The sequence below is a fragment of the Panthera leo genome, chromosome C1 (assembly GCF_018350215.1).
Source record: "Panthera leo isolate Ple1 chromosome C1, P.leo_Ple1_pat1.1, whole genome shotgun sequence".
Classification (NCBI taxonomy): domain Eukaryota; kingdom Metazoa; phylum Chordata; class Mammalia; order Carnivora; family Felidae; genus Panthera; species Panthera leo.
Window position 1 is genome coordinate 44,842,375 of NC_056686.1, and position 15,917 is coordinate 44,858,291.

Here is a 15,917-nt window from a genome sequence, read left to right on the forward strand (position 1 = left end):
ACAGGGCAGATGCCTGAGACATCTAGAACCCACCCAAAGTTTGGAACTCTCAGGAAACTCACCTTTAGGTAGGAAAGGGAATCTGCCTCTTAGCCCTGGGTCATAGGGAGACTGCTCTTTGGGGCTAGAATTAATGGCTAGAAGAGAATACAAGCAGAAAAGTTCCAGTTGCCTTGAGGTAGGGTCAGGCAAAGAAGACTCAGGAGACTTGTTAGGACGTTATGGCTATCTGAGCCAGCTACCATTTCTTGGAATATAGCCTGCCACTGGTAACGTGTGCCTTCATTTAATTGTCCAGCCACTGTTCCAAGTACCCTGACCAGTTACTGCACTGCATAGAGGCAGGAAAGGTCAGCGACCCGTAGAGTAACAGGTGCTGGCTTATGATGAAAGATGTGGCCCTCCCCTCCAAAGTGGGAGGAGCCTCACAGTAAGATGTGGGCACTTGGAGAACCATTTTACCTTTAGGGAAAGGCAGTTATCCTGAACCTCTGGAAAGCACCCAGACACTTGGGTGATTGAGTCAACAGGAGTCTATCAGGTTCACAGATGCCAGCCCAGACCTCTGAGCATTTCTCACTATTCTGGTTTATAGTTCTCCCACATCTCCCTCCAACTCACGGGGGTGGGGGTGATAGGAACAAAAAACAGCTGTGACCACTTCGTCTAGTCACAACTAGATTCTCATCAGGGAGAAGCCACCAGTCTTTCCACTCATGTGACAACAGCAGCTCCTACACCACAGAGAAGTAAACCCCCAGCTAGGGTCAAGTGGAAGCTCTACAGGATCACCCATAGCTTCCTGCACATACACAAGTGCTCCAGGTCTTCTGGACGTCTGTCCCCAAACCTTCTTGCCTACTTGCTCCATGGTTCTGGTCCATTACCTCCCATTGCTCTCAAAGCCTGCTCCCCCTTGGTATCCACAAACCCGCTCTAAACTGAAAACCCAGTTTATGGCTTTTGACAGATGACTCAACTCCATAATGGGCACTGCCTGACCTTCTGAACTTCAACCCTGGAGGCTTCAAGTTACTGGTCACCGTCTAGGCGCCTTCCAGCTTTCTACTCTGATCCAGTGAACGAGCTTAACAGGACTATCAACTGCTATTAAGTTCTCCAGCCTAGGGTGGGACTATCCAGTTATGTAGCTTGTGTATTCCATTACATTGGTAGCCCAAAATTCATAGGGAACTCAGGAAGTTGCTCAGATTCCTTCCTTACACATAGCATTTGTAGACTCCTTTCCAGAACCTAGAACTGCACTTGGGTTAAGGGAGATATGGCTGGAGCAGGGAGCCTAAGCCTGTTTTCTAAGGCTGTCCATTTCTTCAGTCTTCCTCAGGGTCCCTATTTTTAAACATTTACCTTGTTGGGACTAGTCAGTACCCTCAGGTGTTGAAACATCTTGGTAGTCCTGAAAACCTCACTACTTGCATGCTTTTTCCACTCAGTTTGAATAAGCTGGTTGCTGATCAAAACAGTTTAGGGTTAAGCCCATCGGTTTTATCTTGTATGACTACAATATTTGACTGGCATTTCTATAGTGGTGTCAATGTTTGAGGAGGAGAAATGTCCCTGTTCTGCTGCCCAGAACTTTAAGGACACCAACTGGGATCACTATCAGTCCTAGGGGAACAATCTGCATGTGAACAACTGATTAGTCAGCTGCTCTGTTCAATTTCACGTCAGATGATGCCTATCCTATTTGGAGCCTTCCACTTCCATTTGGGGAGCTACGAATTTGCCATCCTAGGATCTGCCTTCTGAAACCTTCGGGACTCGTCCACACTGAGCCTCCAGCAGCCGGTTAGGTTTACATTTGGTACTAGGTCCTATGAAGGCTTCTACAGAGTTGCTGCTTTTAAGTTCTCTGTATCGGTCTCTCCAATTGGAGCAACAGTTTCCCTGTAATGCCAATTCCCGGTGGACTGAAGAGTTGACTATTACGTCATGGTTTTCTTAGTCATAGGCATGGGACGAACAACTTCTAAGCTCCTTACGTGATGGTGCCGAAACCCTAAGTCCCCTCTAGTCAGAACTTTAAGGACTTGTTCCTTCAGGAGAAGAATGCAAGTCATTCGGAAGAGTCAGAATCGGTTCTAGGTAGATTAAGACCTCAATGGCGATAGTGGGTGAGGTTACAAAGCCCCCAGGAAGGTCACCCGTTCTTATGCTTGGAACCAGATGGACTTATTGGAATAAGCATCTGCTCACCTTCCACACTGGCTTCTGCTTTTGTGAAGCCACGTTACTACTTGGGTTCCCTTTTGTTTAGGAAAAAATATTTTCCTCCTTATCTAAAGAGACCAAGTTATAATGGAGGGTGAAAAAAAAAAATCCCAGCCCAGTAGCACTAGCCATAGTTGTGGCTTCACAAGGAGCAAAATTCAAGCATTACCACATGATCAGACAGCTGCTGCTCCAAGGGCAGGAGGGAAAAAAAGATAGAGAAAAGCCACTTATTAGGCCTACGCCTCAAATTTAGACACCTTTGATTGACCACACCGTTTCTGGCGTCAGCTGAAAAGGCACTGCAGCTGAATCTCTCAAGTATTTCAACAAATAGAGGGCCGGAACCATGGGAGAATGTTGGGGTTAGGTCTATATGTTATTGATACGGCTGGGGAGACACCAAGGCCTCCATGGGTCTGCTGCTCAGCCATCAGCTGATGGGCAGCTAGGGGTTGTGGAGATCCTCTCCCAACAGCTCAGGTAGAATTCCAGGGTTCTGGGATGCGGAAGCATTTCACACCTTGTGGGAAACTAGGCTCTTTATGGTTGGTGAAGCAATGAAGTCAGTTTTCTAGATGTGTGATGGGCCAAATCGAAGCCTTTATAAAGCAGCATTAGAATACGAGCTCTAGAGACTACCCAGGGCGTATTTAGTTCTGCCGCATCCACTTTTTGGTGTTGAAAATTCAAGGTCACGGAGAAACACCAATTTGGAGTATCCACTGGATGTATCAAGGCAGCAAGCGTTCTTTTTCCACGCAGCCCCCCATTGCAGAGTTCAACTTGCTTAACGGCTATGGTCTGAGAGAATAGGTGGATGGGACAACACGGCTGCTTTAACTACTTTCAACAGAAGCCCCTCAGTAACTGCTTTTTCATGTGACCTGGAGTCAATCTCACGTTTGACCTAGACTCACCTGGAGTCACGTATACTTGGAGTTCCAAGGAGCTCCAACTGCTACACCCACACTCCTACCCCTAAGTCTTCAGTGACCACAGCAAAGCTCAAGTAGCCACGTTGGAACTAGATGCCAAAATGTGAGGTGCCAAGCGGAGGCAAGAAGCTTTACAGGCCGAGACAATAGCCTGACTTGAGGCACAGGTTTTCGAGCTTATGGCACGTTTGGGGCAATAGGACTAGCTTCTAGGCTGGAACCAGCTACCTAGTATGCAGACGGTGAACCCAGGTGAGAGCATTTTGTTACCAGGAGATGAAGACAGCTTTGAGCACTGAGCTTACAAGAATGACCACCAGTCCCCCCAGTTTTTCCAGGTAATACAAGTCTTTTGCCTTGTCCCACACTTCAGCCTTATTCCTGAGACCATATTCCTACTTCCTACCTGGTTTGTGCCCCGGGGTCAGTTCTACCCAGCCTGCAAGACCCGCTCACAGCTCACTACCGAAGTTCCTCTACCCAAAGCTTTTCTCCAGTACCGCAGCACAATCAAGAGCTCACTTATTTACGTCAAGGTCGTAGAATCCTTTGAGGTGCTCCTGGCAAGTGCTATACCCAGCACTGGGATGTTAGAAGCTTCCCTGGGCATTTTCCTACGGTCACCAAGTAGCAGCACAGGAAAGCTTGGAAGGTTATGGAGACTTGTCCAGGTTAACCTAAAATCCTTCTGAAAATCCTCATTTTCCTTCCCCCTCCCCCAGCTAAAGAGATTTACTTGCTGTAACAACCCAGCTGTCCCTTTTTTTGCTATATCACCACCTCCATGCCATCTATTCATCTTAAAGCTTTCACGGGGTGATAAGCAGTGATTTCTACGGAAGTCTGTAAACTTAAGTCTTAGAGCACCTCCTGTCACAAGAGTCAATTCAGTCTGTAATGGTTTTGCCAGCTGGTCACCTTAACTCTGCTTGGCTGAAGTCGCTGGAAGAGCTTTCAAGTAGGAACTATGGACATTGGAGTCAGTGCGAAGTGGGGAGACACAGTCAAAGGAAGTCAAATTCTTTTTAGAGCTTTCTGACACTCGTTATCAGGACTATGGAAAGATCTTACCCCTTTAAGTTGTGCTCGTTTGTCCTGAGACTTTAGATTCTTTACCTGTCCTTTCTCAAGCAAGCTGAGGAGTGTTTCCCCGGGGACTACATACCGTGGACTGCTGGGTTAGATTTTAGCTACACTTGTGCAATTGCCTGGGGTTGCAGCTGAAGATCGATGCACTTGAAGACCCTGCCCGAGATGGCGACCAGGGAACCACAGCACCCCAGCAAGGTGCAAAGGAGGTGCCACTTTAGGGACTCTAGCTGACCTAGGAGCTGCTAGGAGAAGACGTTTTTAGAAACCTGGTTACACAAGGTTGAGGTACTTGAGTTTTTTTAGGATCAGAGCTGGTACAGAATATCCTTGTGATAGGTTAGTTGAAGTGTTTGCTCTCGACACCCGTTAAGTATGAGTGGAAGCAGCCTAGGAGGCATACCCAGCAGCTGAACAGGCCTACTAAAGCTGATGTCCGTGTTTCTGGACTCACGGTGGACAGGTTTCCACGTGAGCATCAAGGCTTGCCCAGAGCTTAGGATACCCGCACTAAACGTCAGACTTAACCTTTTTGCTACTTCACAGGATACCTGGATTTCACTACTCCATATGGATTTTTCATTAAATACAGTGAAGTTAGGTGATCCCTAGCAGGCTGCCCGCTCAAAGGTGCTCAACCCCTCTTCCCCCTCCTAGAAACAGTCGTCAAGTGTAGCTTACTCTGCTTCTCTCTATTCAGCTGTTACTTGGCAATTAACTACCAGTGCCTAAGAATGGGTTCTAGTAGCTTGTTGCGATCATTCTGGCATTTTATCTGACCAAGATTTCAGCAGTTTGAGCCCCGAAAGCAAGGTGATGAGGCACAAGCCAATTTGAGCCCTTGCTTGCACCTGAGGTGAGAAACCTCAGACTTCTAGAGCAGAAAACCCCAGAAAGACCTGCTTAGCTCCTTGCCCATGCCGCTGCTTTGCATCTGCCTTCAGAAGCCTTAGTACAGAAGAGCAGAGCTCCGGCAAGATACATGTAGCTGGAAACAAGCTTCCTGTGAAATAAGCAGCCAGACTCCATCACAACGTTTCCTCTCTAAGCAGCAGGAAGGTCTAGCTGACCAGTTTCTATGTTCAATGGTCGGAAAAGGGAGACGGACCTTCCCCTACCATTACGGGAATAACAGCAATTGCCAGAACCACTAAATTACGGAGCGTCTCTGCTGGAGCACAGCTTCTCCTGCTAGAGACCAAAGTGAAAGACGGAGAGCCCCTTCTATAGGAAGCTGGAAGAAAACTTCTGTGGGCCTGCTTCCCCCTCCCTGGCAGTGAATCGGACAAAGCCTGAAACTCAGGGAGCAATCTCAGTCACTCAAACCACCCCCTAACATTTAGGGAACAGCTTTGTTCAGAACTAGGGTAGAAAGAGGAGGTGAAAAGCCAGCTCTCCTGGAGGTGACAGCATGATGCTTTGTAAAAGAAGCCACAGTGAAAAGAAAACAGTCCTGCCAGCACAATGGCCTTCCAGGCCTGGAAAAGAGACAGAAAAAGAAACTTCTTGGGGGAAAGAAAGCAGATACTACTCCCACCCTTATCCCCTAGATCCCCCTCTCTCTCACCCAACCCCCTACCTCAAAAAACACAAATCTGCAAACCCAGAGTCGGAAAAACCGCCCCCACGGAAAAAGCCACAAAAGCCCAGAACACCCCCAACAAGAAAACCCCTCCTCAGACCAGGAAGCGCCCAAGGCCCGCTTTTAAAGGCGAGCGTGATTGGCGCATGCTCACTGGGAAGAGAGTTGCATCAGCGAGGGGAGAAACACCTGTCTTCCCATCCCTCCTCCCGTGCTGCCTCCTCGTGTCACTTCTAGGCACCTGCGGCCTCCAAGAAGAAAAGGGGAAGCCAAAGCATAGCGAAGGCAGCAGCTTTATCTGGTGGGTTCCTTGGGCACAGCCGGGCCTCCTCTGACCTTCGTTTCACCTTTACCCCCAGAGCTCCTCCACATTTGTGCTACAGAGCGCCCACGGAGAAGTGCTTCTCAAAGACTAGCTCTGAGGACCTTCGCAGTATTTTCCCAAATAAACACAAGCCTTCGCCTTTGGGTATCTCCACTCACGGATAGGGCTGCCAGGTTTAACAAATAAAAGGACAGGACTCATAGTAACATCTGAATTTCAGATAATCCACAAACGGTTTTGTAGTCCAGGTACGCCGCATCGTAAGCTGTACTGTACTATTTGGGGTGTATCTGTATTGCGAGGTTATTTGTTATTTACCTGAAATTCAAATGTAATTGGGCATCCCGGCCTTCATCTGGCAGGCCTTCTCAAGGGGCCCCAGACCACCCAGAATGCTTCCCCCCGCTTGAACAACTGCGGGCTAATTTCTTCACAATGATAATGAGGAAAACAAGACGACCCGTTGCCGCTAACCTATTGCACCTGAAACTTTGGAGCACCGCCAAACAGACCCAGGTCTGGCCCGCCCTGAAAACAGTTCCTCTCATATTCAGCAGGCTCTGGAGAATAGGCCAAAGCCTGAAGCTGCCCCTTGGGAAAGAATTTGCTGTTAAACTTCCTGTGTAACTTGGAATACATTTAGCCTTCTCTGTGGTTATTAATTTCCCCCAATGTGAATTCAATAATGACGGCTACTCTTCACTGAGCCAGGGGCTTCATTCATGTTATGTCTCATTCTTCCAACAGTGCTGCTTGTTGGGCATTATGATCTTGATTTTACAGATTTATATTTCACAGAACTCAGAGAACAAAGGGCCCATAGTGGGTGAGAGCTAGGATTTCAACTCAGACCCCATTTGATGATAAATCCTGGGATCTTTTCAGTCGCTCACATCACTTCCTAAGTTTCTCTGGGTTGTTCATTCATGTTTGTTAGATTGGTTGCTTATAATTAGGTAATACAGGCACATAATACAAAAGTACAAAGGTATAAAAAGGCAAAAAAACAAGAATCCCTCCCTTGTCTCCTATCCACGCCATTCTCCTCCCCAGAGACAGTCAGCCAGTGAATAGATTTCAGAGTCCGTCCATTTTCTTTCCCACACAGGTGGATTTGTATGCAAATTTTTCTGCACTTCCTTCCCGTTTCTCCCACTTAATACATGCTGGAGATCTTTCCATTTCAGTAAATGTAAAAGTGTCTTATTTTAATGGCAGCATATTATTCCATGGATGGGCTACACTTTTACCAGTGCTTCAAAGTAGTAAATTTCTGTTTCTTTTCCATCATTTACTGTTTTTAGAAACAATGTTGTGATACATACTTTTCTGCAAGCTTATATTTGTACATGTGCTCTCCATGGGGTACACGTTTAGGAATGGAATCCCTTGATCAAAGGATATATACATTGTAAACTTTTAGAGATATTGCCAAATTGGAGTGGGATGAGGCCACTTACCCTTTTTTCAGCAATATAAGATGACCTACTGGCCCCTGATATCCATTATCCACGTTTGTGATCTCCGAATTCTAGATTCCAGCGCTGTAAGAAAATAAATTTCTCTGGTTTAAACCACCCAGTCTGTTGTGGTCTTATGGCAGTGCTAGGAAACGAACATACCCATTATAGGGAGTTTCTTGCCACCTATTAGCAAAAACCACTTCTTACTTCCATACTCTGCCAATGTGATAGGTGAAAAAATTGTCTCGTTATGAATTTCATTCATTTGCATTTACCTTATTATAAATGTGACGGGAGATCTTTTCCCATGTTTGAATCTTTTTCTTTTTCTTTTTTAGAATTGTTCATCTGAGTTGCCTGGGGCCCCAGAAATGAAGACAACACATGAGTAAATTCTTGTGTCCAATAATGCCAACTTGTTAAACCTTTTGTTATTAATTTGTGGAAGCACATCCTATTCTCAAAAAAGTACCTTTTCCCTGTGATTTGAGTTTCAAATATTTGTAGGTTGTCTTTCAACTTTGTGCATATGGTAGTTTTTCTAATTCAGCGTGTTTACTTTTTATGTTGTCGGATTTATGACCTCAGAATTTGATGTCAAACTTGAACTTTCTCTGTTCCAAGGTTATAAAACAAATTCTCCAATGCTTTTTGTCCCACACCTCTGTTTTTTAAAGTATTTAAAAATTTTAACTGCTCAAAAATGTATTTAGCTGTCATTTGCATTTCAAATGTTTTCCTCCTGGTCTATAATTTTCTGTTGACCTTTTATGGCAGATTATTTTGTTGTTCCACGTTATTTGCCCCCTATCCTATAAGAGGATTTTACATCTTGTTGACCTGTAATGCCTCCCATCCAGGGAAAAAGTCAACATCCCTCCCCACTGATGTATACTTGGTGAATGGTCACCAATATTTTCACAAAATGAGATCATGTTATACAGTTTTCTGGGGTTTTTTTTGCTTGAAGGAACATCATGGGTTTCTATCAACTCTCTTGTTCTTTTCCCTTTGCCACAAGAATGGCATGTCCCAAAGAAAGGCTGTTCCTTCAGCCTAGGTCCAGCAGATCCACAGCCACCAAGAAGTAATGTGAGTGAATAATAAATGCTCACTGTTATACACTACGGAGACTTTAGGGTTGTTTGTTACCTCAGCAAAGCTGACTAACTCACATTTTTAGTTTTATCTATGTTTAGCTCTTGTGTCATGAAGTACAAATACAATCAAAAAAAGAAATTGGGTGCCTGGGCAGCTCAGTTGGTTGAGCATCTGACTCTTGGTTTTGGCTCAGGTCATGACCCCATGGTCCTGGGCTCAAGCCCTGCATCAGGCGTGGAGCCTGCTTAAGATTCTCTCTTTCCCTCTCTCCCTCTCCCATGCTCTCTCTCTCTCTCTAATAAAATATAAAAAAAATTTTTTTAAGGAAAAAAAGAAATGTTCCTTGCCATAAATTACCACTAAGTTAAACCCATCTTAGCACCACCACCCAGGTCAAGAAGTGAGATATTGCCATCCCTGGAAAATAAGATCATACCCTTTCCTCACTGTTACGGGCTGAACTGGGACCCCCTCAATTTCATATGTTAAAGTCCTAAGCCCCAGGACTTCAGAATGTGACTGCATTTGGAGACAGGGTCTCGAAAGAGGTAATGTTAATATGAGGTGACATGAGTGGGGCCTAATCCAGTATGGTGTCCTTGTAAGAAGAAGAAATTAGGACAAAAACACACACAGAGGAAAGACCATGTGAAGATCCTGGGAGAAGACCACCATCCACAAGCCAAGGAGAAAGGCCTCAGGAGAGACCAATCTTGCTGACATCTTGATCTCTGAATTCTCGACTCCAGAGCTATAGGAAAATAAATTTCTGTTGTTTAAACCACCCAGTCTATGGTGTGGTCTTATGGCAGTCCTAGGAAATGAACACACACATTCTAGGGAGTTTCTGGCTACCTGTTAGCAATCACCACTTCTTCCTTCCATACTTCCTTCCATCACTCTACTGTGTTGCCTGTTTATTTATTTTCATAGCAATATAATTATACAGTGCCTTTGTGTGTGTGTGTGTGTGTGTGTGTGTGTGCGCGCGTGTGTGTGCGTGTGTTTGGTTTCTGGTGCTCAAAATTATGTTTGTGAGATTCATCAGTTTCTTTGCTATAAAAATATTCTATCCTGTATTAACCCCCGTCTGCTGTCAATGCCAAGCATCCTCCTATTTGTGGACTTTTGGGTTGTTCTCAGTCTGGGACTGTTATGAATAATACTGCTATAAAATTCTCAGACACATCTCTTGGTGCTTATTTGCATACATTTCTGTTGTGTATCTACTGAAGGGTAGAATTGCTGGCTTAGAGGGTACTTTAGTAGACAGTATCAAATACTTTTCAAAGTGGTTTTAATAATTTATATCCTCACCGAATGCAAACTGGTGCAGCCGCTCTGGAAAACAGCGTGGAGGTTCTGCAAAAAATTAAAAATAGACCTACCCTATGACCCAGCAGCAATAGCACTGCTAGGAATTTACCCAAGGGATACAGGAGTGCTCATGCACAGGGTCGCATGTACCCCAATGTTTATAGCAACAATCTCAACACTAGCCAAATTATGGAAAGAGCCTAAATGTCCATCAACGGATGAATGGATAAAGAAGACGTGATTTATACATACAATGGAATACTACTTGGCAATGAGGAAGAATGAAACTGGCCATTTGCAATAACGTGGATGGAACTAGAGGGTATTATGCTAAGTGGAATAAGTCAGTCAGAGAAAGACAGATACCATATGTTTTCACTCTTGTGTGGATCTTGAGAAACTTAACAGAAGACCACGGGGGAGCGGAAGGGGAAAAAAAGTTACAAACAGAGAGGGAGGGAGGCAAACTGTAAGAGACTCTTAAATACAGAGAACAAACTGAGCGTTGATGGGGGGTGGGGGAGAAGGGAAAGTGGGTGATGGACATTGAGGAGGGCACTTGCTGGGGTGAGCACTGGGTGTTGTATGGAAGCCAATTTGACAATAAATTATATTTTTTAAAACATTTTAAAAAATATAATTTATATCCCCACCAGAAGTTCAGGAGGGTCTCTGATGTTCTACAATCTTGCCAATATTTGTTATGGTCAGACTTGTTCTATTTTTTTTCATTCAAGAATATAAAATAGTTTCCCGTTATGGTTTGAATTTGTATTTCTGTGAATACAGATGAGGTTAAGTACCTTTTCATGTATTATTAATCGGTCATTAGAATATTCTGATCCAGGGGCGCCTGGGTGGCTTGGTCAGTTAATCGTCCAACTTCGGCTCAGGTCACGATCTCACGGTCCGTGAGTTCGAGCCCCGTGTCGGGCTCTGTGCTGACAGCTCAGAGCCTGGAGCCTGTTTCAGATTCTGTGTCTCCCTCTCTCTCTGCTCCTCCCCTGTTCATGCTCTGTCTCTCTCTGTCTCAAAAATAAATAAACGTTAAAAAAATATTAAAAAAAAAAAAAGAATATTCTGATCTGCAAAGTCTTTTTTCAATACGTTCATATTTCTATTGGATTGTTAGTATCTTTCATACTAATTGCAGATATTCCTTGTATACTATGAAAGTGAGCCCTTTGTTGGTTATTATGCCATGAATATATCCTTCCATTCAGAAAATGTAAACTTGTCCCCACCTTACATCATATTCAAAAATCACTTCCAGATCCATCGTGGGTATAAACAAAAAAGACAAGACAATACAACTCTTAGAAGATAACGTGAAAGAATATCTTCATGACTTTGAAGTAAAGAGGGTCTTCTTGAGTAGGGAACAAAAAATAGACTAATAAATTCGATCACAACAATAATAAGACATTGTTCATCCCAAACCTCCATTTCGATGAAAAGGCAAGCTCACAAAAAGGAGGTGATATTTTTAGAGGTGTTTAAGCAAAGCAAATACTCATTTTTATTGGAAGAAGTTAATGATAATATTGAAAGTCGGTTCATTGAGCAATGATAAAACAAACATTATATAAAGATTGAAAAACAGAAGCACATCACTGTTTCTGGGAGTAGTACTGGAAGTGAGGATGGGTGATAGGGCTGGACAAAAGAACTTTTGGGTTTTATTAGTATCCCTCTATAGTATTTGATTTGTTAATTATGTGCATGTAGTACTTTGATTTTTTTAAAAGGACACTCTGAAAAGAAAAAAGATGGAGTATTTCTTAAACTCTAGCTGCAGTACCCCTAGGATAAAAAATGAAGACACCTTGCGGAAATAGAGGCGATCCCCTAAAACAGCAATGACAAACTGAAAAATGCTTTGAGGGATTGTATTTCATAATAAAAATCACAAGACCTTGGGGCACCTGGGTGGCTCAGTCAGTTAAGCATCTGACTCTTGATTTTGGTTCAGGTCATGATCTTAAGGGTTCATGAAATCAAGCCCCACATCCGGCTCTGAGCTGTCAGTGGGAAGCCTGTTTGGGAGTCTTTCTCTTTCCCTCTCTCTGCCCCTCCCCTGCTTGCACTCTCTCTCGATTTCTCTCTCTCTCTCTCTCTCTTTCTCTCTCCCCCCCTCTCTCTCAACGAATAAACTTTTAAAAAAAAATCACAAGAACTTTGTCTTCTTCCTCACAATATATTCATGTTAATTTAACGTGAAATCATCTTTCATTTAAAGTACTTACATTGTCATTCAAATCTTCAGGTAAATTTCATGCTCAGGGCGCTCCAGCTTCAAGTAGCCTCAGGGCACCCCTGTTACCCCCTGGGGATGTAAGTAACCCCAGTTTGAGAAGGCTATTTCTAACTTGTTAATGCTGCCTTAATGGCTAAATATACTATAGCTTCCAGATGTATCTATTTCAGATGTTAGATAGGGAGCACAGGGTAGTGTAATGGAAACAATATTCATTTTGCAATCAGAAGATGTAAGTTCAGCCCATGACCTTAGCGTGGGCCAGCCACTCTAACCTCCTCAACTATAAAAGAAGCCTGATAAATACTGATTTTGCTTACTACACCACAAAATGGTTCTAGAGCTTATGTGAGAAATTATTTTGTAAACCGTGTAACATTTGTCTTCTAGAGTAGAAAACTCAGGTCAAATATTAATGCCAACATTTTAAACATAAGTTGGATAGTATGATACATATTAGGGTCTTTGTAGCTTCTCTGTCTCCTACTTCAAGGAATTTGCATGGTTTTTTTTTAATGTTTATTTTTGAGAGAGAGAAAGCGTGAGTCGGACCGGGGCAGAGGGTGAGGGGGACAGAGGATCTGAAGCAGGCTCTCTGCGGACAGCAGAGAGCCAGAAATGGAGCATGAAATCGTGACCTGAGCCAAAGTCCAATGCTTAGCCAACTGAGCCACCCAGGTGCCCCAAGGAGTTTGCATTTGACTTATAGCTTCTCTGTGTCTCCTACTCAAGGAGTTTGCATTTGACTGGGCATAAGTTCCATTTTACAAACACTTACAGCATCCACCCCATATCAGGCTATGTGCTAGGAACTATCGATATACAGTTGATCCTTGAACAACATGGGTTCAAATTGCATGGGTCCACTTACAGGTGGATTTTTTTTTCAGTGAATACAACACGGTACTGTTGATATATTTTCTCTTATGACTTTCTTAATAACATTTTTTCCTCTAGTTACTCTAAGAATATAGTTTACAATACACATAACATACAAAATAGGTGTTAATCAACTGTTATTGGTAAGAATTCCAGTCAACAGTAAGTTATTAATAGTTGCATTTATGGGGGAGTTAAAAGTTATCTTTGGATTTTCAAATACACAGGAGACTGGTACTCCTAGCCCCCACGTTGTTCAAGTGTTAACTATGCAAAAAGGAATCCCTGTTCTCAAGTAACATACAATCTAGAAATCTGAATTACAGATTTAGTAGCAAAGCCTATCACATCAGCATGCATGTTGCATATTTTTCTGATGGTGTTACCTGGGTGAAGTCACTTCCCTTTTGGGACTTCAGTTTCCGTATCTATGAAATGAGCATGCTGGGACTTTGCATATATTTAGGATTTATTGATTTCCATTATTCTATATTTACCAGGACTCTTTAATGCTTTTTTAAAAAAAGTTTATTTATTTTGAGAGAGGAGGGTGCAGGGGAGGGGCAGAGAGAAAGGGGGAGAGGGAGAATTCCAAGCAGGCTCCACATTGTCAGTACAGAGCCCAACGAGGGGCTAGAAGTCACAAACTGTGAGATCATGACCAGAGCTGAAATCAAGAGTCAGACGCTTAACTGACTGAGCCACCCACGTGCCCCTTTAATGCTTGTTTAAAAAACAATCTGCAGCAATTGTGGGACTGAATATCTTCTTCTACTTAATACATCAATTAGGGTTCAACCAGAAAGCTCTCAATATTAAGCACAGAAGAAACTGGTTGCACTGTTGAAAGAAGAGCTGAGAAATCAAGAGATTAGCAACAGTAGGCAACTGTTGTCATTCCTATGGCTGGAGTGAGTGAGGTCTCCAGAGCCCCATGGTCAGGGTCACCTGGGTGGAGATGGAACCAGACAGGCTTGTCTAGGGGCCAGAAAGGAGACATAGCCAGGGCCGGAGGCACAGTCAACCTGGAGTTTTCTCTCTCTCTTCTGCCTCTTATCTCTGACGTGTGCCTCCCAGGGCTCAACCCCACTGGAACTTTCTAACCAGGAGACTGGGAAATGCAGAATCATCCCCAGAGATACGGAGCAAAGCAAAGTGAGAGTGAAGAATGGAGCTGAATACAAACAGCACACAGACTGGTCCCCTCACCATGAGCCCGGTAGTCCTCAAGGACAGTGCCATGTATTGGAAAAGACCAAGCACATACTGACTAAGCAACAAAAGCTAAAATGATGGTAGCCCTGTTGTTTTGTTGATACATGTTACCTAAAATCCAGAAATTATCATCTTCATTTTTCAAATGAAGAAATAGTCTCAGAGAACTAACTTGCCCGAATTCACAGAACAAGGAAAAGTGAGGCAAAATTGGAACCTATACTCACCTGCCTCCAAAGGATGTAAGCTTTCTTCTGTCCACATTAGGTGTTGCCAGTTCTCAGTAAGAGGGGTGTTTAGAGAGTAGCAGAGTCTCTATTTTGTCCTCTGAGAAATGGGACTTGGAATGGCTCCAACAGGAATCCTTTCTCAGTATAGGCTGGCATCATCTAGGAAGATTTCTGTAGAAAAGGTAGGGCTTTTGAGAGCGGGGCGGGGGGGGGGTGGGCAGTGGTTCTTAAAGCGTAAGTAAGACTCATGGAGAAAGAATACGAATACAGTTCCTTGTGTTTTTCTCTCCTTGAGCAATCCCTTCTCTCTGCAGATTTGAATTAAGTTCTGAGCAATGAAACATAATATTGCTTACAAGGACCCTAATGAGCTCTTTTAGGTCTGTGCTTAGGGTATGCGAAGCAGTTGTCCCATTACACAGCTCTGGGGTCTCAGGGGTAACCCAGAGAGTGTCTGAGTCCACCCTCCATCCCTAGCGCCTTGTGCCCTAACTGAAATGTACCTGCATGTTTGACATTAGAGCTCCTGGACAACTGGATCTCTATTGGCCATACATCTGAGAACTCTCAAGAACACTGTTTATTCCTTGAGAAATCTGGAATGAATTAGGCTGAATAAATTGGCTCTCAACTTGGCTGTTTCAGATGGCAGCAAAGGAATAACATATGCTGCTCCCCCTTCCTTCTCCCCCTGCCACCCCCCACCCCCCGTTTTTTTATGAAAGGGGAAATGAAAACACACCCATATCCACACAAAAATTAGATTTGGTCAGATCATGCTCCACTGCCCCGGCAAGTGGAAACCTTTGATCAGAATACTTAGGTGTCTCAGAAGAGAGGTAGGATCGCATGCAGCCTGGAGAATCCATCCTAATGCATGTCTGCAACCTGTGTAGCATAAATCGAGTTGAACTGCAGTGGCCACAGAGCCACTGTTGCCGGGGCTACTGAGCAGTTAGCAAACACAACAAAGAATTCTCCTTCCCTAATCCTCTTACCGATCTCACCTTTCTCCTCCTTGCCAGCTGTTCACCCAAAGAAAGCCATGTGGAGCCTTGGAAATATTATTCAGGAAAAAATTAGAAGGAAAAAAAAAAAAAAAAAGAAACAATCGAGCATAATGAAGCATGATTACACCTGCACGTGCATCATCTTAACTGCTCAGACTCAGCTTACAAATAATGAGAACAGCGACGGGTGGCACTTTCGAGCTCCGTGCTAAGTTCTGAGCACATATGACCTCACTGCCGCGTAACAGCAGCTTCATAATCAAAGTACTATTGTTCTCC